This window comes from Tamandua tetradactyla, chromosome 12, assembly GCF_023851605.1.
Source record: "Tamandua tetradactyla isolate mTamTet1 chromosome 12, mTamTet1.pri, whole genome shotgun sequence".
NCBI lineage: Eukaryota > Metazoa > Chordata > Mammalia > Pilosa > Myrmecophagidae > Tamandua > Tamandua tetradactyla.
Window position 1 is genome coordinate 4,104,073 of NC_135338.1, and position 26,011 is coordinate 4,130,083.

At 36.6% G+C, this 26,011-nt stretch overlaps 1 protein-coding gene and 1 non-coding gene across 2 annotated transcripts in view; one reads left to right on the top strand and one right to left on the bottom strand.

Moving 5' to 3' along the window:
* The window catches only part of MNAT1 (MNAT1 component of CDK activating kinase), a 340,377-nt gene that overhangs the window by 276,407 nt on the left and 37,959 nt on the right, over positions 1–26,011 (bottom strand). The gene's annotated exons all lie outside the window — the stretch shown is intronic.
* LOC143652889 (small nucleolar RNA SNORA17) lies at positions 18,152–18,277 on the top strand. The gene has a single exon (XR_013160936.1). It is a non-coding gene; the product is annotated as a small nucleolar RNA SNORA17 (small nucleolar RNA).

A 26,011-nucleotide genomic window follows, 5' to 3' on the forward strand; every position in this document is an offset into this window, starting at 1 on the left:
TATCAAATTCATCAGGAAGGGAAAGAGACCCTGAACAGCTAAAAGCATCCTAAAAAAGAACAAAGGGGGAGGATTAATACTCTGACTTTAAAACCTATTATAAAGCCACAGTGGTCAAAACAGCATGGTACGGGCACAAAAACAGAAGCACTGACCAATACAATTGAATCAAGAGTGCAGAAATAGACCACTAAATCTATGGTCAAGCGATTTTTGACAAGGCCCCCAAATTCTCTGAACTGGAACAAAATAGTCTTTTCAATAACTGGGCATGGAAGAACTAGATATCAATAGCCAAAACAATGAAAGAGGACCCCTATCTTACACCCTACACAAAAATGAACTCAAAGTGGATCAAACAACCAAATATAAAAACTAGGACCATAAAGCTTCTAGAAGAAAATGTAGGGAAACATCTTCAAGACCTAATAATAGGAGGCAGCTTCCTAAACTTTACACCCAAAGCACAAGCAACAAAAGAAAAAGCCAGATAAATGGGAATCCCTCAAAATCAAATTCTTCTGTACCTTTTCAAAAGACCTTGTTAAAAAGGTGAAGAGGCAGCCATCTCAATGGGAGAAAATATTTGGAAATCACAATTCATACAAAGGCTTGATTTCCTGTACATACAAAAAAAATTATATTAACAACAAAAGAACAAACAACCCAATTACAAAATGGGCTAAAGATATGAAAGGGCATTTTTCTGAAGAGCAAATACAGATGACTCAAAAGCACATAAAGAGATGCTCATTTTCACTGGCTATAAGGGAAATGTAGATCAAAACTGCAATGAGATATTAGAATGGCTGGTATTAAACAAATAGGAAACTATAAATGTTGGAGAGGATGTGGAGAAACTGGGACACGGATGCACTGCTGGTGGGAATGCATAATGGTACAGCCACTATGGAAGACAGTTTGGCAGTTCCTTAGGAAACTAAATATCGAGTTGCCCTATGACCCAGCAATAGCACTACTTGGTATATACCTAGAAGAGCTGAAAGCAACGACACAAACAAACATCTGCACACTGATGTTCATAGCAGCATTATTCACAATTGCCAAAATGTGGAAAAGAGAAAATAAGTAAGGTATAACTTTATAATATAACCAGGTATAACTACATTGAAAATTGAACATTAAAACACAGCACTAGGTAGAACTAGTAAAACCAATCATCTTCCAAATTGGGCAATGAGTCAAGAATCTCAAACTGTCACCAGCACCTGCATTAAATGTAAACCCAGACAGTAAACAACTGTCATTGAAAGACAAATCCACGTGACAGTATCTGTGGAGCTTAAGCAAAACTAAGTTGCATTAAGTTTACATGAAGCAAAGCAGCTTATTAAATGATCATATCTAAAGCATTATTTTGTTTTCACAATAAGCAATTTAATCACTTTTTCTGTGGATCTAAACAGTATGCTAAAATGTTATACCTCTGCCAAGTGGACTAAAACAGAATTTTATTCAGATATGCTTAAACTAACATTGCCGCCTGGTCATTTTAATTCTAAATTACAGATAATGACAGGTTTAAAAGAACGATTCTACTCAATTACTACTCACCACAAATTCTAAATTTTCACTACTGGATGACTTAAAAAATCTACTTTTTTTAAGTAGAAAAGCAGATGAAACCTATAACACATTCATGAGCTAGAATTTAAACAAGTGAAAATTGGATTCAAATAGCATTAAAGTATCTAACTTATTATATAGAAGTGAAGTCAAGCATACAAAGTACTTTATAGTCATGAAAGCTTGCAGAAATCACTTAACCACTCTGTACTCTAGTTTACTTACCTCTAAAATAAGAACATGGACTGAATACTTTCTGAGATCTCTTCCAACATAAAGAGCTCATAAGTCTAAGCACATGTACATATACACACATGCGGGAAAATAATAAGCTACTCCTCTTTTAAATTATTTAATAAAAATGACATATTCTCTAACTGTTACATTCACTAGAAAGTCAAGTATTGTGCTAGGACAATTAGATTTCCACATACAAAAGAAAGAATGCGTACCCCTATATCACACAATATACAAAAATTACTTAAAATGGGTCAAAACCTAAATAGAAGAACTAAAACCATAAATCTCTTGAAAGAAAACACAGAAGTAAATCCTGACACCCTTGGATTTGGCAATGGATTCTTAGATGTGAACCAGAAGCACAAGCAACAAGAGAAGAAAAAAAGATAAACTGGACATTGTCAAAATTTTAAACTCTGACATAATTTCTTAAAAGTAGGAAGAAAAGGCCTTTACACAAATTATCAAAAAGTGGTAAGAAACCCACAGGATAGGAGAAAATATTTGTAAATCATATCTCTGATAAGAACCTAGTATCCAGAATATATAAACAGCTCCTACAATTGAACACCAAAAAGAGAAACAATCCAATTTAAGAATGGGGAAAAGACTGGAACAGACATTTCTCAAAAGAAGACACACGAATTGTCAGGAAGCATATGAAAAGATGTGCAATATTAGTCATTAGGGAAATGTAAACCAAAACTACAATGAAATACCATTTTACATGCACTAAGATGGCTATAATAAAAAAAAAAGAAAAGAAAAGAACAACTACTGATGAATGTAAAATGGAGTAGCCATTGTGGAAAACAGTTTGTCTGTTCTTCAAAAAATTAAATACAGCATTACCATATGGCCAACAATTCTACTCCTAGGTTCATATCCAAAAGAACTGAAAGCAGGGATTCAAACAGGTATTTGTATACAATGTTCACAATGCTACTGTTCACATCAGCCAAAAGGTGGCAACAATCCAAGTGTCCATCAACAGATGACAGATAAACAAATGTGGTGTGTACATACAATAGATTATTATTCAGCCATAAAAAGGAATACAATTCTGATACATGTTACAAAATCAATGAACCTCGAAAATATTATGTTAAATTAAATAACTCAGACACAGAAAGACAAATACTGTATGATTCTACCTATATGAAACATCTACCAGAGGCTGTGGGGGATGAGGAGTAACTGCTTAAGGGGAAAAGGTTTTGAGATGAAAAACTTGGAAATAGTGGTGATGGCTGCACAGTAAGAATATGATTAATGGCACTAAATTACACACTTAAAACTGTCTAAAAATGGCAAACGTTATGCCATATATATTTTATCATGTTTCTTTTTTTATTTTATATCATGTTTTTATTCTGTATTTTTTCCACTTCATATAACAACATCATTGGCTATTCTCTGAAAAGCTTATTTGTACTGCTTGAATTATATTTCATGGTTCAGAGTCACATTCTTTAGCCATGTCTTTATTGTTGAATGCCTAGGCTGTTGTTTGCAATTTTCTACTACTTAAAAAATTACTGATTAGTATTTTTTATTTTAATGTAATTTTATTGATATATATTATATATCACATAATATGTAATCATCCAAAGTGTATAATCAATGGTTCACAATATCATCGTATAGCTGTGCATTTATCATCACAAACTTTTTTTCTTTTTTGTGAAAAATAGCATATATACAAAAAAACAATAAATTTCAAAGCATATTGCCACATTAGTTATAAAACAGGTTTCAGAGTTTGGTATGGGTTACAATTCCACAATTTAAGGTTTTTACTACCAGCTGCTCCAAGACACTGGAGACTAAAAGAAATACCAATATAATGATTCAGCAATCATGCGCATTAGTTAAACTCTACCTTCTCTATATAACTCCACCATCACCTCTGTTCTTTTTCCCACTCTTAACGGGTATTTGGGCTATGCCCATTCTAACTTTTTCATGTTGGAAGGGGCTGTCGATAATATGGGATGGGGGATGGAGCTAGGTGATGATCTAGAGAGGCTGGTCTCTCTGCATTTCAGGACTTATCTGGTCCAGGAACCTATCTGGACATTGTAGGTTTCTGGAAAGTTACCCCAGTACATGGAACCTTTGTAGAATCATATAACACCCTAGGTGTTCTTTAGGATTGGCAGGAATGGTTTTGGTTGGGGTTTGGCAAGCCATGATAGGCAGTAATATCTAACTGAAGCTTGCATAAGAGTGACCTCCAGAGTAGCCTCTCAACCCTACTTGAACTCTCTCAGCCACTTGATACCTTGTTTGTTACATCATAATAAGTTTCTTTTTAAAAGTAAAGTACTAGGGACACTTCTAGGAAGATGGCGGAGTGGAGTGGAGTGGATTGAATCCACCCCTGCCCCGTGGGACAAGATAGGGGATGGGGAAAGAATGACTGGGACTGCTTGCCCTTATGAAATGTGTTTCTATGGGGGAGAAGCTAAGACTGCCCATGGCAAGACCTGGGAGTTGGTTCCAGGTAGCCTCTTTGTTGCCCAGATGTGGCCTCTCTCCTCTAGGCCCAATTCTGCAGGGAAAGTCATTGCCCTCTCCCTTATCTAGGACATGACACTCAGAGGTAAAGGTCTCCCTGGTGATGTGGGCATGGACCAGGGGATAAGTCTGGTCTTGGCACCATGGGATTGACAATGCATTCTGGACCAAGGGGAGGAAAAAAGGTGTAATAAAATAAGGTATCAGTGGCCAAGAAAGATCAAGTCAAGTCAAGAGGCTATTCCAGAGGTGACTTTTATGTAAGCTTCAGTAAGATAGTGATGATAGCCATGATTGCTAAATCCCAACCAGTCTCCCCCCTGTTGACTTCTGAGAATACCTAGGACTCAAACTGAGACTCTATAAAGCTTTCATGCACTAAGTTTGCTTTCTTGGAACTTGTAATTCCCAGAGGGTCCCTAGGTTAGATAAATCCTGAAACTGAGAGGGACCAGTCTTTCCAGGATTATCAATTAATTACATCCCCCTATCATTTTGGGTCGACACCCCTTCTCAACATGAAAAAGTCAGAACAGGTGTTACTCAGAGATCCCTATCGTTTGGGAAACGAATCAGGGGAGAAGGAGGAGGTATAACAGGTAGAAGAGAATTTGGCAAACAAGAATGACTGTTGAATCACTGTATTAATATTCCTTAGGTTTCCAGTATTTTGGAGCAGCTAGAAGGAAAAATCTGAGATGGTGGAATAGTAGCACAGGACAAACTCTGGGATCTACTCTGTAAATACTTGGTGAAGTGTACCTTAAAAATTATTGTTTTTTCTTTCTTTGCTTTACAATAAAAAAAAGTTTTTTAAAAAAAAAGGCAAATATATAAATATATATATTTGAACCCTCAAAGAACTGTACCAATACTTGTTAACTATCAGCCCACCATAGTCTGAGATGTATCCTGGTATTACATTAAGCTATACAGAATTACAAGGCCTCATTCCCATTCTGGATTCCAGAAGTTTGGGTTGTTTAAATGAGCTATCCAAACAGGTTGATTCAAATGATGTGTTACTGAAAATCTAGGTTCTAGACACAATAAACTACTCTGTCTTTGGTCTCATATAATAGGTGAAGGTATAGGGTAGATACACTATTATCTCTTACCCTGTATTCTAATTTACCTTAGACCCAGCCAGGATGACTTCATTTTTAACTCTAATTGAGGCCTGATCTCTTTTTCAGTTACTTTAACTGTTATTATATGTAGCTTTCAGTGCCATAGCACTCCATTTCTGGGTCTTAGGTGTCCCCGAGGCATTCAAAGTTTCAGGGAAATACCAACTGATGCACACATAGCTCAGTGTCTCAGAATCTAGAAATACATTTACAACCTCAGACTAAGTGTGACTGCTGTTAGAATCTAGGCTCCAATTTTCTTATAAGTATTTTCTGAAATTTCAAGACCTTAGCATGTCTGTCTTCTGTATCTGGCTAATTTTACACAACACATTGTCCCCAAGGTTTATTCGGTTCTTTGCATGCCTCTCAACATCCTTCTTTTTGTAGCCACAACATAATCCATTATATAAATGTATCACAGTTTGCCATTTTGCTTTTCAGTCATTGTACCCTTCAGCTTCTTCAATCTATTGGGCATTATGGATAATGTCCAAAATAAACAAACTATGTCTTACAGTATCCTCACTTGTCTGTACAATCAGCAGTACTTTCAACTTCAGACAGTTTTCACTGGTGCACAGTGACAAACAACAGCACCACCAATTAGCAAATCAAAACTACATCTTATTACTTGACCCTCCCTCCCAATTAGTTGACCCTGGTATTGCTGTGGTACTGTTGATGTCTTCCTGTTAACTAGTGGCCATAGCATAAATTTTTAAGTTTCCCCCATATCCCTCTACTATTGACTCTTTCTCCACTATTGAACCTTTGAAATAGTTCATGCAAGAACTTATTTATAATTGCAGACATAATCAGTAGGATACATGGCACTATACACACTATACATCCCCTTTCAATCATATTCACCTTCAATATGGTAATGTTATTTATAACCCTGTTAATTAGTAACCATCACTTCTATCTGTTCCCTTGCTTTTAGGTTCAACCTCATTAGGTAGCCTTTCCCCCACCTCTAGCTTGTGCTCCTCTAGGTCTGCTGTATTCTACAGTGTAACCTCTAGGATTACCTTTACCAGGGTCACAATGGCAAAATCATACAGTATCTGTCTTTTTGAATCTACTTTATTTCATTCAGCATTATGTCCTCAAGGGTCATCCATGTTGCCATATGCTTTGGGACCTCATTTTGTTTTACCGTCGCATAATATTCCATAATCTGTATACACCACACTTTGTTTATTCACCAATAGATAAGTGTGCTAGTTTGAAAAGTGTTGCGTATGCCAGAAAAGCCAGGTCCTTAAATTCTGATTCAGTATTGCAGGGTGGAAATGCTTCTGATTAGATTATCTTCACAGACATGACGCTCCAAGATTTGGGTGCTGTTTTCTGATCAGATAACTCCAAGAAGATGTGATGTGCCCAAGTATTCTCTGAAAGAGACCTTAGCATGTCTGTTCTTGTATTCCTGGCTTATTTTGCACAACACATTGTTGTGCCTTTTGGTTAGCTGGGCATGTGACTCTGCCCAGTAAAGGCAGGTCCTGATACGTTTACTGCAGTCCTTTAAAAGGGGAAACACTTTGAAGAAACCTCAGATGCAGATGCTTGGAGAAAAGCTGCTTCTGAGCTGACAGAGACATGGACTTTAGAGATATTTGGAGTGTCAACAAAGAGTACAATGCTTAGACGTGGGCAGAGCCCAGCAGATATCACCATATGACTTCCCATGAGATAAAAAGCCAGAACCCAGAGTTGTATCCTTGAGGAACTAAGTAAAGGCCCACAGAAGCTTAGCATGGAAATTACCAGTATCAAAAGTAGAAGCAACAAATCGGGAACAAGGACGAGCAAACACCAGCCACATGCCTTCTCAGCTGATAGAGGTGTTATGGATGGCATCAGCCGTTCCCAAGTGAAGCTAACCTCTTATTAGTGCCTTAATTTGGACATTTACACAGCCTCAGAATTGTAATTTGCAACTTATTAAATTCCCTTTTTAAAAGGCATTCCATTTCCTGTATATTGCATACTGGCAGCTTTAGCAAACCAATACAATGGGCATGTGGACTGTTTCCATCTTTTGGAAATCATGAACAGTTCTACTATGAACATCAATGTGCAAATGTCTGTTCACGTCACTGCTTTCAGCTCTTCTAGGTATATACTGAGTAATGGTATTGCCAGGTCATAGGGCAATTCAATATTTAGTATTCTGAGGAATCACCAAACTGTTTTTCACAGCAGTTACACCATTATACATTCCCATCAACACTGAATAATTGTTCCAGTTTCTCCAATATTTGTAGTTTTCTGTTTGTTTAATAGCAGCCATTCTTATAATGTGAAGTGATATCTCACTGTCATCTTGATTTGCATTTCCCTTATGGCCAATGAAAACAAGCATCTCTTCAGGTGCTTTTTAGCCATCTATATTTGCTCTTCAGGAAAGTGTCTATTCATCCTCTGCCCATTTTATAATTGGGTTGTCTGTTCTTTAATTATTGAGTTGTATAATTTCTTTATACACACAGGATATCAAGCCTTTATCTAACCTGTGGGCTCTTAAAAATATCTAGGGCTCAAGCTGAGACTCTATAAAGGTTTCATGCACCTTTTGCTTTCCTGGAACCTGTAATTACCAGAGGGTTCCTAGGTCAGATATATCCTGAAATCCAGAAGGACCAGCCTCTCCAAGATTATCGATTATATCCCCCTATCCCTTAGTGCTGACACCGCTTCTCAACATGAAAAAGTTAGAACAGGCATTGCCTAAAGATCGGTATAGACTGGGAGAGGGATTAGAGGAGGAAGAGGACGTACAACAGAGAAAACAGGATTTAACAAACAAGTATGACTGGTGAATCACTCTATCAATATTTCATCTAGCCTTCAGTGTTTTGGAGCAGCTAGAAGGAAACATCTAAGAGGGTAGAAGAGAGTAGCACACGACAAACTCTGGGATCTGTTCCATGAATACTTGTTGAGGTGTGCTTTAAAAATTATTGTTTTTTCTTTCTTTGTTTTGTATATATGTTTTATTTTACAATAAAAAAAAATTTCTTAAAGTAACATACTAACCAGCAACTTAACATTGGCCATTTCATTCATAATTAACAATTAAAGATAAATGGTGAACAAAGATAACTGCTTATTTTGACCTCAGTATGAGATTTCTATTAGTGCCAACAAGAACTCTATAAATTAACTCCTTAGATATGTTGTTGTTTTTCTAACTTCACTAATGTAGCTTAATTGAGGAAGATTTGCAAATCTAAATTTGAAAAGTTTCAGTGCTGGAACAGCTTTAAAAGAAAAATTTATTCCCTCAGCCATTAAAATCAATAAATAGTACTGCATGATTTATAAGTTTCCTTTGGCTTAAAAGACTTTAAATTATATTTTATCTCATTACAGCAATTGGGTTAGAAGAAATTTGTTGAATTTCTTTTCTTTGTTGTTTTGCTCAATTTAGCACAGCTCAGTAAAAAAATGTCTAGCTAAGTGGTAGATACATTTTCTTTACTGATGAAGAGTGCATAAAAATCACTTAAAATCCACTTAAAGAATACCGTAATATAGGAATACTTTACCAAAGAAAAGATTAAAATAGTTCCCTTCAATCACTCCCATGATAATCTATTTTGAAAGCATCTGCAATTCCTTCTACTGTACTGGAGTAAAGAACCTGAAAATCTTCCATGAAAATGAGAATTGCCCAGAAAGTATAATTACTTCAAAGAATTCTACATTTTGTTTTCTCCTTAAAACCATGGGATTTCTAAACTCAGATTGAAGATTATGGTCTCCCAATGGATGGACTACAAAACTTAAGTAACAGACTCCAATTGAAATAGTAATTAACTACATGATAAGAGAGCAGATGACTGATAGAAGAGTAAAAGGGGGGAAACTTGAAGAAAAACAGAATCAATAAAATATAGGAAAACAAAAAATATGAATATTTGATTTCAAAAGCACATAAATGTTAAAAGTTATAAACTACTAAAGTTAGAATTTATCAATTCATTAATAAAATGATAAAATCTGTCAACACTCACTCATCAAAAAAGGTTAAACCATATTTAAACAAAACTACTATTTACAAAATAAGATATAACAAAGGAAGAATAACACCTACAACCTTTCATTAGGATTATATTTGATAACCAAAGAAACTTAATAACCACGACAAAAGATAAGATCATCTGTTAACTACGAATATGCTTGGCATATAGTAGCAGTCAATATTTGATGGATGAAAGAAGCAGTAAAGACTATAAAAGGAAATATAACCTTAAAAAAAGAACTACATCAGGAATTGAAACATAACGTTAATAAAGTTGCACTGCAACTGTTTGAAAATATCTATCGGATTTACTAAACACAGACACAAAATAAAGCCTTCAGTGTCATGATGTTTAATCACCTACCTGACTGTTAACAAATAAAAAAGTAAAAAACTTGTAAACCCGAAAAAAAAGTAATCCCAAACTTCAAAATAGCCGGTATTTTCTTTGCTTCAATTATTAAAAAGCTCCTGGGTAGACTATAGATGTCATTCAGAACTCTGTTCAAAGAGTTCTTTACGATTTTTATAAAATGTCTGCCTCAGTTAAAATTCCAGACGTATTTCACTATGGTGATTCAATGGCCAAGTGACTATCAAATGATTGGTAAACGTAGATGCCTGAACTTGGCTATGCCTAGAATATGGAACGTGGATGATCTATCACAGGGAATCCTTTGACCTTAACCACCCAGTTTATGGGCCAGAAGCCAAAAACTATAAGCCAATATACTTTACATACTTGGCTTCAGTTCCTAAATTAAATAGAGAGATCATGAAAGACAGAAAGAAAGAAAGATGGAAAGAGAAAGAAGTGAGAGAGGAAGGAAAGGGAAGGAGTAAGGAAGGAAAGATAGAATATAAATGAGAGAGAGAGAAAGCGGAAAAAGAAAGAAATTACATACATACATTTGTCAAAGTAGTTACAGTGCCTAAACACCTAGCAAGAAAAAGGGCAATGACCAAAAGAATTGAAGAAAATTTATTTTGTCTCACTCAAAATGTGAAAATCTGGTTATTATCTTTGTGCTATTTTGGAGAATTTGCTAAAGATGCTGTTAAACGAGAGCACGGAGACTGCCATCATGAAAATCAATAATGGACCTGGTAAAAGCACAAAAGATTGACTGACTCACCTGTGTGGAATCCATTATGCTATGGATAAAAGCCCAAGCCTGGTACTAGAGGGTACAATGTACTTTCTATTGGACAAGAGGAGAAGGAATTTTCTTTGTTCTGCTTTCCAGCTGCCCAAAGAAAGATCGCATACTATTGTAATATGACTCTTTTACAGAAATAAGAGATGGATAAAGTGCATACAAACAATAGCTATTTCATATAATTATATTTCTAAATATTCTTTCAAACTTTTATTAGGCAGAAAGTTGTCATTTTACATTAAGCCTTTAACCCGTGTATTTGCTTAAAAACAAACAGCAAGGAAAAAATGCCTTATGTCTGCAGGCTTACAATCATAGTGGAGACTCACTGGTAAGTACAAATATGAAAGATAATATGGTATACATGTAATCACAGTGAGTTAAAACCAGTATGGCCTTTATGAAATCACGAATGTTGCAAAAGTGTGTAGGTAAATAGACACTTTCATACGATGTACGAAATTTACTGGTGTACTTTTTTAAAAACAACTTAGAGCTATCAAAATTGTATATTTCTATATTACCATCAACAGGAGATCCATCCATACACAAAAAGATAATACATGCTAAAAGGAAGGTAAAGTAGTATATGCTGATACTTAAAATCTATCACTAATTTTAATAAACAAGGTAAAGGTATACTATGATTCCATTTATATAAATTTCAAAAAAGCTATATATAAATGTTTTCCAAAACGATACCCAAAAAGATATTAACTGTGGCTATCTTATTGGTGGCTGAAGGGTCCTTTTTGGTATTTTAATGATGTTCAAGTACTGCTTCCATTTTTCTTTTCAAAAAATTTTTATAATTTAATATAGCAGCATCTATTCATTAATGAATAAATATATAATATCCATTCGGAATGTAAATTATCTAATTGCACAAAAGCTATTTGCAACTTTAATCTTTCACATTTCAGTTTCTTTCTTCTCATCTTTGCCCTATCTAAACAAACTGACTTCAATTTTCATCTTCTGATCAAATAAAATCAATGACTTATTTCCACAGGATACTATTTTGTCATAGCAGAACAGAAAATCTAAATAAGTAAAAATTGCTCTGACTAGTAGTAAAAGTATTCTTTATTAAATTGTAGAATGAGTATAAATATTCAACATAAAGATAGATCTAATTTTATTAAACAGTCATCTATTATTAAGCATAAAAGCAGTTTTACTTTAGAATTTTAAAGTATGGCTTGGTAGAAAATTGTTATTTAAACATGCAGAAAACACAAAGGACCCAATGGCTTTGGGCGTGGGGGGAGAACAAAGCAAAAGATCCTAGTGGGAAAATAGAGAAGGCTATTGTTATACCTTCTATTCAAAGCATCAATAACTACCACAGTGTTAAGATTCATCAAACTGGTAAAGGAGAATGGATGCCTACATATGGATGACAGTTACTACTCAACTCCAGATAATCATTGTGGAAATGTGGACTTAATGTTGTCAGATTTAGGATTTTTCAAGAAAAGTCACAAATGCAAATTCTTACATAATGTCTCCTGATTTTTACATGATAACGACTAATTCAGTTTTTGGTAGTGGTTTTTCATTTTCATGCTATGTGAGGCCAACACTACGGGGGCCAAACAAAACTATCTCACCCATGGTTCTCAGTTTTAAATTCTAAAAAACATGCTGAGAAGTCCCCTTCAGGGAATGGTGAGAATGGGGGAAAATTCAACCTCCCCAAGTTGAATTCTTGATATTCTCACAAGTAGTGGTTAACAACCAAAGCTACAGGCTGAGCCCTCAGTCTTGGGGTTTGTTCGTACAAAACTTAACCCCACAAAGGATAGGTCAAGCCTACTTAAAATCAGGCCTAAGAGTCACCTCCAAGAGAACGTCTTTTGTTAGTCAGAGTGGCCTCTCTCTCCAGCCAACACAAGCAAACTCACCACCCTCCCCCTGTCTACATGGGACATGACTCCCAGGGGTGTGGACCTTCCTGGCAACGTGGGACAGAAATCCTAGAATGAGCTGAGAATCAGCATCAAGGGATTGAGAAAAACCCTAGAATGAGCTGCGACCCAGCATCAAGGGATTGAGAAAACCTTCTGGACCAAAAGGGGGAAGAGTGAAATGAGACAAAGTGTCAATGGCTGAGAGATTCCAAACAGAGTCGAGAGGTTATCCTGGAGGTTATTCTTACACATTAAGTAGATATCACCTTGTTACTCAAGATGTAGTGGACAGGCTGGAGAGAACTGCCTGAAAATATAGAGCTGTGTTCCAGTAGCCATGTTTCTTGATGATGATTGTATAATGAGACAGCTTTCACAATGTGACTGTGGTTGTGAAAGCCTTGTGTCTGATGCTCCTTTTATCTACCTTGTCAAAAGACGAGTAGAACATATGGAATAAAAATGAATAACAGGGGGAACAAATGATAAAATAAATTCGGTTTGAAATGCTAGTGATCAATGAAAGAGGAGTAAGGGATATGGTAGGTATAATTTTGTTTTTCTGTTTTCGTTTTATTTCCTTTTCTGTTGTCTTTTTATTTCTTTTTCTGAATTGATGCAAATGTTCTAAGAAATGATGATGATGATGAATATGCAACTATGGGATGACATTGTGAATTACTGATTATATATGTAGAACGGAATGAGCATATGTTAAGAATGTTTGTGTTTCTTTCTTGTCATATTTTTTTAAAAACTTTAAAAATTAATTTAAAAAAATTAAAATAAATAAATACATAAAACCATAAAAAAAAAAAGTTCTGAGAGCTGAAGGGAGAGAAGTAGGCAAAGATCAGACCAAAAAGATACTTACTTATAAACTAAAGAACTTGGATTTTTGTAGTATTTTTCAAACTTATATTTCTTCACACTAAATGTTACCAGGAATCTTAGTATGTTAAACAAATAAATAAAGACAACTCTAGGTTAAGGAAAGAGAGGAGAGGTCAGACCTTCAAAAGCAATTTCTCAGAAAACCTAGGATTCTAAGCAACAGTGTTTGAAAATGAATAAACAATAGGATGAAAGGGGAGAGATGTGTCAGGGATAACAATACCATAAGAAAACATGGTGCATCTTCCTGAAGCGTCAATTTTATGCAGAGGCTAAAGGTAAAAAGTAGAAAATCAGGAAGACATATAGTTCCTATTTTAAAACTAAAACAGAAAATATTAAATTAAAATTTTACATGCATTTTAAGGTCAAAGATTCAATGAAGAGCTTTCAAAGTGCTGCTTCTAATTACATCTCCAGACAAATGAGGGGAACAACTTTTTCCTCCACTGTTAATTAAAATTTGAGAAGCACTAATGGAGGATACAAGAAACCACAAAAGGAATTTAACCACGAAGTGTCATCATTAAATATTTAAGGCTTTTCAAAAGGGGAAGACAATTTTTCTGAATTGGGATGGGGGTTATTTGGAGAAGAGGTCATAAGATTGAAGGAGAGGGAGAGACAGGGCAAGACGATGGCATAGGGGGTGTGTGGAATTTACTTAGTCCTCTAGAGCAGCTAGTAAATAGCCAGGAACCGTCAGGAACAACTACTTGGGGAATATCTGAGACTAGACACACATCGTACACCAGTCTGGAATAGGTGGAAGGGCCAAGATTACAAACAGAGCTGTAAGTAAACCTCCCAAACTGCAGAGGCTGGCACCCCTCCCCCAACCTGCACTGCAGGCTGCTAAAGATACCTTCCCATGGGAAAAAGAAGCAGTTTTCTACTAGGAGCAAGGGAAGGTAGCTCAGCACAGCTTGAACTGTGGTTTTAACGAACAGATGTGGACTGCTAAATACTAAGCTCCAAGCACAGATAAACCCAGAGAAAGTAGGAAAAACCTCAGCCCAAGGTCTCTTCTGACAGAGAAAATGGGGATGAGAAAGGCGAAAACAAGACAAAAAAAGGAGGCTTTTGAGGTTGGCCAGGCTCAGAATACTGGAAAAAAGGCTGTGCTCCAAAGGAAAGGGACAAATTGAGCTGGATATCAACTCTGGTTCTTGACTAGTGAAACTTGGGGGCTGGGACTGGCTCTAAAAAGGGATATATTTTATTATTTTTCTTTTCTTTTTCTTCTTCTTTTTAAAAAAAAGTACTCTACGTAGCTCATTACAGAAAGTCTCAGGCATTTTCAGTTGCCAGCTCTGACCCAGGCAAGGGTGGGATTAAAACAGGTCTGAGAAAAAAAGTGACAAGTCAAGGGAAGGAGAAAATTGCCTAAAGGGCGCATCTTCCCCAAGACAAGGAGGGATGGAGTGGGCCCAGCTCAAGTGGTGACCCTCCTTCAGAGAATTCAGAACCCAGGGACTGGGAATAAAAAACAGTTTAAGCTTGCATTCCACCTCCGCCTCAACGAGACCCCTAGGAGACTGAGAACTGAAGGCTGCATACCACATTACAAGGTGGGGAGCTGAGAGCTGACAATGCGCCATCTGCTGGGCAGGACAGGAAAAACCAAGTCTAGAGGTCCACAGGAAAGTCAGACAGCCTGCTGGGTCTCATTATTTTAAGTAAAATTAGTCAGAAAAAAAAAAAAAAAACAAATACTGAAGTCTCACTAACATGAAATAAAATTAATGAGAGAACTTAGAATTAAAGCTGGGTACACAGGTTATCAGGAGATAGAAAAAGGGTAGAGAGTGGGCATTTGATGCTAAAGGAGTATAGCATGTTCAAGAAGATTGTAAAGACCCAGAAATGGATAGCACAATACTAGCTGATGGTAGCACAATACTGTAAGTAAACTGAACAAAGCAGATTGTGAGTATGGTTGAAAAGAGGAAGGCTAGGGGAATGTATGACACCAGAAGGAACAATAGATAATAAAGCCTGTCAGGTATAACTTAGCAAAACCTAAAGTGGACAATAATGGTGATTAAATATACAAATATAAAAATGTTTTTACATAAGGGAGAACAAACGCATGTCACCAATGTAAGGTGTTAAAAATGCGACAGTGTTCAGAAAAAATACAATCAATGCAAACTAGGCTCTATGGTTAACAGTAACATTGTAATATGCTTCTATTAAATGTAACAAAAGCTAATGTAAATAACAGGGGGATATAAGGTAGGGGTATGGGATTCTTAGTGTTGTTCTTTCTCCTGTTTATTTTATTATTTCTAGGTTTTAGTCTGCATTTTCTTTCCTCTTCTTCCTTTGTGGAAGAACTGGAATTGGAAATACAGATTGTGGTGGTGAATGCATAACTATGTCATACCAAGAATGACTGCATACTTAGGATGGACTGTATGGTATGTGACTAAAACTGTTTTAAAATAAAAAGAAAGATACAAGTGTTGGAGTAAATATGGAGACAGAGACGTGCCTACTCCTAGCGGAAGGAAGTAGAATGGTGCAGCCCTCTAGAGAGCAGTGAGGTGGTCCAGCAGAACACTGACCTCATCTGGTCCAGGGGAAAGACACCCTAACATGGAACTTACCAGAGGCAGAAGAGTTTCAAGGAAAAATTGAACTACTATAAGGAACGAGGAGTCCAATGGCTGACACTTATAATGAAAAGGTGGCACTAAGTAAGGAACAGCAGTTGAACAAATTATAGGAGCTTGGGAGGAAAACTTGCATGCCAAAAAAAGAAGGAAAGAAAACAGAAATGGGAAAACTCAAGACTCCCAAAGAAGAAACAGATGAAAGGAAGCCTTCTGCAGGAGGTTAAATAATTGTACATAAAGGACAATCTTACACATTGCACTGAATGTCTAGGAAGAGGTGCAGTAGACTGGAAAAATCAGAAAAGTTAAATAGGCAGCCCTGAAAGTTCAGTATAAGCTGAACTATCATCAAAGAAGAGCCTTAACACAAGAACAATCCACAATGAAACTACACAAGAGGGAAAAACTGAAAATAAACATCAACAAAACATTACAACCTGTACTAAAAAACAGGAAGCTTAAAAAAAAACAGGAAGGTATGGCTCAGTCAAGGAAACAAATTAAAATTTGAGAATAGAAGCAGACTTTGGAAGAACTAATCAAAGTCCAAATAAATCTCCTAAATTAATTAAGCACTTGAAGGCAAATATGGATACAAATAACTAATATGGATATAAAACTAAAGGATACTAAGAAGACAATGTGTGCAAAAAAACAAGGAGTTGAAAGTTTAATAAGAAACATAACAGAAATTATAGGGCTGAAAAACACAATAATAAAGATTAAAAATACATTAGAGGGTGGTGCAATGGTAGCTCAGTGGTAGAATTCTCGCCTGCCACGCTAGAGACCCAGGTTTGATTCCCGGAGCCTACCCAAGCCAAAAAAAAAAAAAAAATACACTAGAGACACAGAACAGCACAACTGAACAGCCAGGAGAAACAATCAGTGAAAAGACGGGATGACAGAAATCATAGAGTTGGAAGAACAGATAGAAAAAAGATAAGGAAAAAAAACTGAGTGGAGTCTAAGGGATCTACAAAACAGCAGAAAGCATTCCAACATACACATCATAGAAGTCTAAGAAGAAGAGAAGGGAAAAGGGCAGAAAGAATATTTGAGAATAATGGGCCAAAAATTTCCTAACTCCTAAAAAAGACATAAACATACATATCGAAGAATCACAATGTACTCCAAACAGGACAACCCTTAATAGATCTACTCCAATTCACATACTAAGCAAAATATCAAATGCCAAACATAAAGACAGAATACTAAAACCACCAAGAGCAATTTCTCACATGCAAGAGCTCCTCAATAAGACTGCCGATTTCTCATCAGAAATCATGAAAGCAAAAAGGCACTGGTAGGATACACTTAAAGCAAACATACCAGCCCAAAAGTCTTTATCCAGACAAACTGTCCTGAAAAATGAGGGAGAGTTTAAGATATTCACGGATAAACAAAAATTGAGAGAGTCTGTCATAAAAAGAACTGTACTGCAAGAACTGCTAAAGGAAATTGTTCAAATTGAAAGGAAAACAGGAGAGAGTGGATGTACAGCCATTTCAGGAAGTCAAGATCTTCAGTAAAATAAACTGAATGAGCCAATGCAAAACACAATAGTACTGCATCCCCATAATGAATAACTCTAATTTCTGTAAGAGTTAGAATACAATTGAATAAGAAATAAACATATTTCCTTATCAAGGACACAAAACACAAAGAGGTAATGTGGGACTAAAACAGCATAAAGACAAAATGGAGGAATACAAGAAAGAAACTACGTATGATATTGAAATTGGTATCTTTTCAAACTAGTAGACAACAGACTTAGTAGACAAAACACAAAGAGGTAATGTGGGACTAAAACAGCATAAAGACGAAATGGAGGAATACAAGAAAGCAACTACGTATGATATTGAAATTGAAATATCTTTTCAAACTAGTCGACAATAGACTTAGGTTATATAATAACAAACCCAGAAAAACTACAAAGAAAAGACTTTTTAAATACACAGAAATAAAAGCAAGAAAGGGATCAATCACGGACATCATAAAAGAGCAACTATATGCAAAAGGAAGCTGCAATAAATAAAAAGAGAGATAAAAAGATAAAACATATAGCTGTGGCTGCTGTGTCCCAGCTGTGTCATGGGTGGCAGAGAGGAAGAGGCGCCGTCTACACTGAGTGCTCTTGTACCATGAGCCCCCAGAATGCTGGCAGCCTCACAGCCCCAGCCCAAAAAAAAAAAAAGATAAAACATATTAAAAAACAAAGGACAGGAGCTAAGATGGTGGCTTTAGTGAGGTGTGGGATATAGTTCATCCTCCAGAGCAGCTAGTAAACAGCCAGAAACACTACAGAACAACTGGTGGGGCCACATCAGTGAACTGACACACAGCATACCCAATTTTGGACAAGCTGGACTGCCTGTGATCCCCAGGAACGTGTGTTCCCCAGGCTGTGGGGGCCAGCACCCATTTCTCAAAGGCTGCTTCCCAGAATGGATAGGAAAGAGACTTTACTAACAGCAAGGACTGAGCGCAACCAAGCTCCGACTGTGGAATTAACTAACAAATTCTAACTACTAAAAACAGGACTCCATCTCAGCTGAACCTCGAGTAAAAGCTGAAGTTGCTGGGGTTTACCCCAGTGCAGAGAGGGCAGGGCTGAAGGAAAAAGAAAAAAAAAAAAAACCAGGTTTTTTGAATCAGACAGTATAAAATACTTGAAAGGGTCTGGGCCCTGAAAGAAAGGAAGGGGGACATAAGACCTGGGGATACACAGGCCAACGTACCAACTTAAGCTCTTGACTGGCAAACCCGAGGAACAGGGATCTTGCTCTGAAAAGGACAGTTTTCTCTTTTCTTTATTGTGGCTGTGTTTCTACAGCTTGACTGCTCCTTGTATACACCTGCAGGGCTTCTCAGGCTCCAACTTCCACAGGTATGGGTAGAATGAAGCTTGTTTGAGAGTTTGTCTGGAGGCTGTGCCTTCCACAGGAGAGGGGTGGGACCCAGCTCAGGTGGAATTCAGACCACAGGGACTGGAAAACTGAAGCAATTAAAGCCAACCTACAACCTCTCCTCTGTTGCAACCATGCCCCCAGCAGGGAAAGCCTGCTGAAGTTAAAGGCACTATGTCACCTTATGCTGATGGGACATGCATACCTACCACATACCGGGTAAGATATGAAAAATACAGAGTCCAGAGGTTTCATAGGAAAATCTTTCAACCTGCTGGATCTCACCCTCGAAGAAAACTGACACAGGTGTCTCTTTCCTCCTGAAAGTAGGACAGTTTGGTCTGGGAAAATACGGCTGGGGTCTATAATACCTAAATAGACCTAGGGGGGAAAAAAGGTGCCATAAAGGTAGGGAAAGAAATAAGAAAAGAAGAACTGAAAAACTCTGATCTCTTAAACAAAACCTAAGCTAGAGGTCTAGGATAAGCTGAACTGAATGTCAAAGAACAGAGAGACAACAAAATCATCCACCAAAAAAATCCTAGGTAAAAAAAGTGAATATACTGTCCAGAATAAACTAATTAAGGAAATTAAATACCTAGACGCAAGTAAAATATAATGAATAGTACCAGGAAATTTAAAGATATTGCCCACTGGAAGGAAAAAACCAACAACCCAAATGAGACACAGAAGTTAAAACAATTCAGAATGTTAGAACAGACATGGAAAACCTCATCAAAAAATCAAATCAATGAATTGAAGCAAGGAATAAACAAAAAGAAGAAATCAAAACTCTGAAAAAACAAATCACAGAATTTATGGGAATGAAAGGCACAGCAAAAGAAACAGAAAAAAACAATAGAAACCTACGATGTCAGATTTCAAGGGGAAGAAGACAGGATTAGTGAACTGGAGGACAGGACATCTGAAATACAACAAGTAAAAAATATATATATACAGAAAAACGGAAAAACATGAGCAAGGACTCAGGGAATTGAAAGACAACATGAAGCACGCGAATATACGTGCAGTGGGTATCCCAGAAGAAGAGAAGGGAAAAGGGGGAGAAAAACTAATGGAGAAAATTATCTCTGAAAATTTCCCAAGTCTTATGAAAGACTTAAAATTACAAATCCAAGAAGTGCAGCGTACCCCAAACAGAACAGATCCAAACAGACAGACACAAAGACACTTACTAATCAGAATGTCAGAGGTCAAAGAGAAAGAGAGAATCTTGAAAGCACCAAGAGAACAGCAATCCATTACATAGAAGGGAAGCCCAACAAGACTATGTGTAGATTTCTCAGCCGAAACCACGGAAGTGAGAAGACAATGGGATGAAATATTTTAAGTTACTAAAAGAGAAAAATTGCTAATCGAGAATTTTATATGCAGCAAAATTGTCCATCAAAAATGAGGGACTTTGCAGAGATAAAAATAAAATAACCAAATTTTTTTGGAAGGGCAGGGTGGTTCAAATAGCTAAAAATATCTTGACAAAGAAAAATGAAGTGGGAGGTCTCACGCTACCTGACTTTAAGGCGAATTATGAAGCTACAGTAGTCAAAACAACATGGTACCGGGCGGGCCATGGTGGCTCAGCAGGCAAGAATGCTTGGCTGCCATGCCAGAGGACCTGGGTTTGATTATCGGTGCCTGCCCATGTGAAAAACATGGTACTGGCATAAAGACAGATACACTGACCAATGGAATAGAACAGTGTGTTCAGATATAGACCCTCTCATCTATAGACAATTGATCTTGGATAAGGAGGTCAAGACAACTCACTGGGACAAAACAGCCTCTTCAATAAGTGGTGCTTGGAGAAGTGGATATCCACATGCAAAAGCATGAAAGAGTGTCCATATCTCAAACCCTATACAAAACTTAACTCAAAATGGATCAAAGACCTAAGCATTAGAACTAAGACCATAAAAGTTTTAGAAGAAAATGTAGGAAAATATCTTATAAAACTTGTAAGAGGAGGCAATTTCCTAGATCTTACACCCAAAGGATGGCATCGAAGAAAGAAATAGATAAATGTGAACTCCTCAAAATTAAACATTTGCTGTGCATCAAGGAACTTTGTCAAGAAAGTAAAAAGGCAGTCTATGCAATGAGCGACAACATTTGGAAACCACATAAATTGCACATGAAAAGATGTTCAACTTCATTGGCTATTAGGGAAATGCAAATCAAACCCACAATGAGCTATCATCTCACACCCAGTAGAATGGCCATTATCAAAAACATAGAAAACAACAAGTGCTAGAGAGGACGTGGAGAAAGAAGCACACTTATCCACTGTTGGTGGGAATGTAAAATGGCACAACCATTCAGGAAGGCAGTTTGACAGTTCCTCCAGAAGCTACATAGAAAACTGCCATATGATCTAGCAATCCCATTGCTAGGTATCTATTCAGAGGACATAAGGGCAAGGACACAAATGGACATTTGCACACCAATGTATACAGCAGCATTATTTACAGTTGCCAAGAGACGGAAACAGCCCAAATGTCCATCAATGGGTAAGTGGCTAAACAAGCTGTGGTATATACATATGATGGAATATTATGCAGCTGTAAGACAGAATAAAGTCATGAAGCATGTAGCAACATGGATGGAACTTAAGGACAGTATGCTGAGTGAAATTAATCAGAAACAAAAGGACAAATACTACATGGTTACACTAATATAAACTGACATTAATGAGTGAACTTGGAGAACTAAAGTTAAGAACACAGGTTATCAGGAATGGGGTGCAAGGGTAGCTCAGTGGTAGAATTCTTGCCTGCCATGCAAGAGACCCAGGTTCGATTTCCAGTCCATGCACTCCCGGTTCCCCAAAAACAAACAAACAAACAAAACTTCAACAAATGGTGCTGCAATAACAGGATACTCACATGGAAAAACAATGAAATGTGACCCCTTCATACAGCATACAGAAAAAAAAAAAAAAAACACTGGTTATCAGTAGATAGAACAGAAATTGGGCAATTGATGCTGAAGGAATACAGATTCTGCAACAAGACTGACTGTAAAACTTCAGAAATGTATAGCACAATACTACCTGATTGTAGGACAATAATATGAGTACACTGAATGAAGGTGAATGTGAATATGATAGAGGGAGAAGGGCTGGGGGCACGTATGAAACCAGAAGGAAAGATAGAGGATAAAGACTGAGATGGTATAATTTAGGAATGCCTAGAGTGTACAATGAAGGTCATTAAATGCACAAATTAAAAAATATTTTTCCATGAGGGAAAGAAAAAAATATTATGGGATGCATATACACAACCTAAAATTACCGTTTGACCACATTAGATATATAATCAATAGTGTTAATTATATCCACAACGTTATGCCACAAGCACCATCATCCATTACCAAAACTTTTCCATCACTCTCAACAGAAACTCTCTACCAATAAAGCTTTAAAACCCCATTTTCTACTCTATCCCCAGGCCCTGGTAACCTGTATTCTAGTTTCCAACTCTATGAATATGCTTGTTTTGATAATTTCATGCCAGTGATAACATAGTATTAGTCCTTTTGTGTATGGTTTCTTTCACTCAACATAATGTCTTCAAGGTTCATTCATGTTGTCGCATGTATCAGAACCACAATCCTTCACACAGCTCATATACTCCATTGTATGTACATAACACATTTTTTTTAATTTTTTTATTAATTTCTAAATTTAAAAAAAATATATGACAAGAAACACAAAACAATCTTAACATATGATCAATCCGTTCTATACATATAATCAGTAATTCACAGTATCATCACATAGTTGCTATATACCACATTTTACTAATCTATTCATCTGCTGATGGCCACTTAGGTTGCTTCTGTCTTTTGGCAACTGTGAGTAATGCTGCTATGAACACCAATGGGCAAATGTCCATTTCAGTCCCTGTTTTCCATGCTTTTGAGAATGTAACTAGAAGAAAGGTTGCAGGGTCATATGGTAATACGATACTTAATTTTCTGAGGAACTTCCAAATTATTTTCCACAGCAGTTGCACTATTTTACATTCCCTCCAGCAATGAATGAGCATTTCTAATTCTACAAATCCTCTCCAATACTTGTTAATTTTTAATAAGTATTCTAGGGGGTGTGAAACGGTATCTCATCGTGGTCTTGACTTGCATTTTCCTAATGGCTAATGATGTTGAGCATATTTTCCTATGCTTGTTTATGGTCAACTGATATTTGACAATAAGGCTAAATACATGTAATGATGAAAGAATAGTCCCTTAAAGAGGTAGTGCAAGCTGTCGGCCGACACAACAAGCAAGCTCACTGCCCTCCCCTCTCTACGTGGGACATGACTCGCAGGGGTGGGGACCTTCCTGGCAACATGGGACAGAAATGCTAGAATGGGCTGGGACTCAGCATCAAGGGATTGAGAAAACCTTCTCGACCAATAGGGGGAAGAATGAAATGAGACAAAATAAAGTGCCAGAGGACAATACTACCTAACTGTAATACAATTATGTTAAAACATTGAATGAAGCTGAATGTGAGGATGATAGAAGGAGGAGGGCTGGGGGCACAAATGAAATCAGAAAGAAAGATAGAAAATAAAAATTGAGATGGTATAATCTAGGAATGCCTAGAGTGTATAATAATAGTGACCAAGAAACGAATCCTATTTACAATCACAACTAAAAGAATAAAATACCTAGGAATAAATTTAACTAAAGAGACAAAAAAACCTATATAAAGAAAACTACAAAAAACTGCTAAAAGAAATCACAGAAGACCTAAATAGATGGAAGGGCATACCGTGTTCATGGATTGGAAGACTAAATATAATTAAGATGTCAATCCTACCTAAACTGATCTACAGATTCAATGCAATACCAATCAAAATCCCAACAACTTATTTTTCAGAATTAGAAAAACCAACAAGCAAATTTATCTGGAAGGGCAGGTTGCCCCGAATTGCTAAAAACATCTTGAGGAAAAAAAACGAAGCTGGAGGTCTCGCGATGCCGGACTTTAAGGCATATTATGAAGCCACAGTGGTCAAAACAGCATGGTATTGGCATAAAGATAGATATATCGACCAATGGAATCGAATAGAGTGCTCAGAAATAGACCCTCTCATCTATGGACATTTGATCTTTGATAAGGCAGTCAAGCCAACTCACCTGGGACAGAACAGTCTCTTCAATAAATGGTGCCTAGAGAACTAGATATCCATATGCAAAAGAATGAAAGAAGACCCGTATCTCACACCTTATACAAAAGTTAATTCAAAATGGATCAAAGATCTAAACATTAGGTCTAAGACCATAAAACAGTTAGAGGAAAATGTAGGGAAATATCTTATGAATCTTACAATTGGAGGCGGTTTTATGGACCTTAAACCTAAAGCAAGAGCACTGAAGAAGGAAATAAATAAATGGGAGCTCCTCAAAATTAAACACTTTTGTGCATCAAAGAACTTCATCAAGAAAGTAGAAAGACAGCCTACACAATGGGAGATAATATTTGGAAACGACATATCAGATAAAGGTCTAGTATCCAGAATTTATAAAGAGATTGTTCAACTCAACAACAAAAAGACAACCAACCCAATTACAAAATGGGAAAAAGACTTGAACAGACACCTACCAGAAGAGGAAATACAGATGGCCAAGAGGCACATGAAGAGATGCTCAATGTCCCTGGCCATTAGAGAAATGCAAATCAAAACCACAATGAGATATCATCTCACACCCACCAGAATGGCCATTATCAACAAAACAGAAAATGACAAGTGCCGGAGAGGATGTGGAGAAAGAGGCACACTTATCCACTGTTGGTGGGAATGTCAAATGGTGCAACCACTGTGGAAGGCAGTTTGGCGGTTCCTCAAAAAGCTGAATATAGAATTGCCATATGACCCAGCAATACCATTGCTAGGTATCTACTCAAAGGACTTAAGGGCAAAGACACAAACGGACATTTGCACACCAATGTTTATAGCAGCGTTATTTACAATTGCAAAGAGATGGAAACAGCCAAAATGTCCATCAACAGAAGAATGGCTAAACAAACTGTGGTATATACATACGATGGAATATTATGCAGCTTTAAGACAAGATAAACTTATGAAGCATGTAATAACATGGATGGACCTAGAGAACATTATGCTGAGTGAGTCCAGCCAAAAACTAAAGGACAAATACTGTATGGTCCCACTGATGTGAACGGACATTCGAGAATAAACTTGGAATATGTCATTGGTAACAGAGTCCAGCAGGAGTTAGAAACAGGGTAAGATAATGGGTAATTGGAGCTGAAGGGATACAGACTGTGCAACAGGATTAGATACAAAAACTCAAAAATGGACAGCACAATAATACCTAAGCGTAAAGTAATCATGTTAAAACACTGAATGAAGCTGCATCTGAGCTATAGGGTTTTTGTTTTGTTTTGTTTTGCTTTTTGTTTTTTTTTTTACTATTATTATTACTTTTATTTCTTTTCTCTATATTAACATTCTATATCTTTTTCTGTTGTGTTGCTAGTTCCTCTAAACCGATGCAAATGTACTAAGAAACGATGATCATGCATCTATGTGATGATGTTAAGAATTACTGATTGCATATGTAGAATGGTATGATTTCTAAATGTTGTGTTAATTTCTTTTTTTTCCGTTAATTAATAAAAAAATAATAATAATAATAGTGACTAAATGTACAAATTTTAAAAATGTTTTTGCATGAGGAAGAACAAAGGAATGTCACTACTGCAGGGTGCTGAAAATAGATGGTAATTAGTATTTTAAAATTTCAACTCCTGTGTGAGACTAAAGCAAAAAAATGTTTATTTGGTACAAAATTTATATTTAGACTACTGCATTTCCTAATATAACTTATGTAGACAGCTTAATTGAACACCATAAGTACATGGAACCTTGAGTAGGACATGAGATTTACTGGTTTGCCCAGAGTGATGCCCCAATAAATCCCAGAGTGATTTGAACAGTGAATTAAAA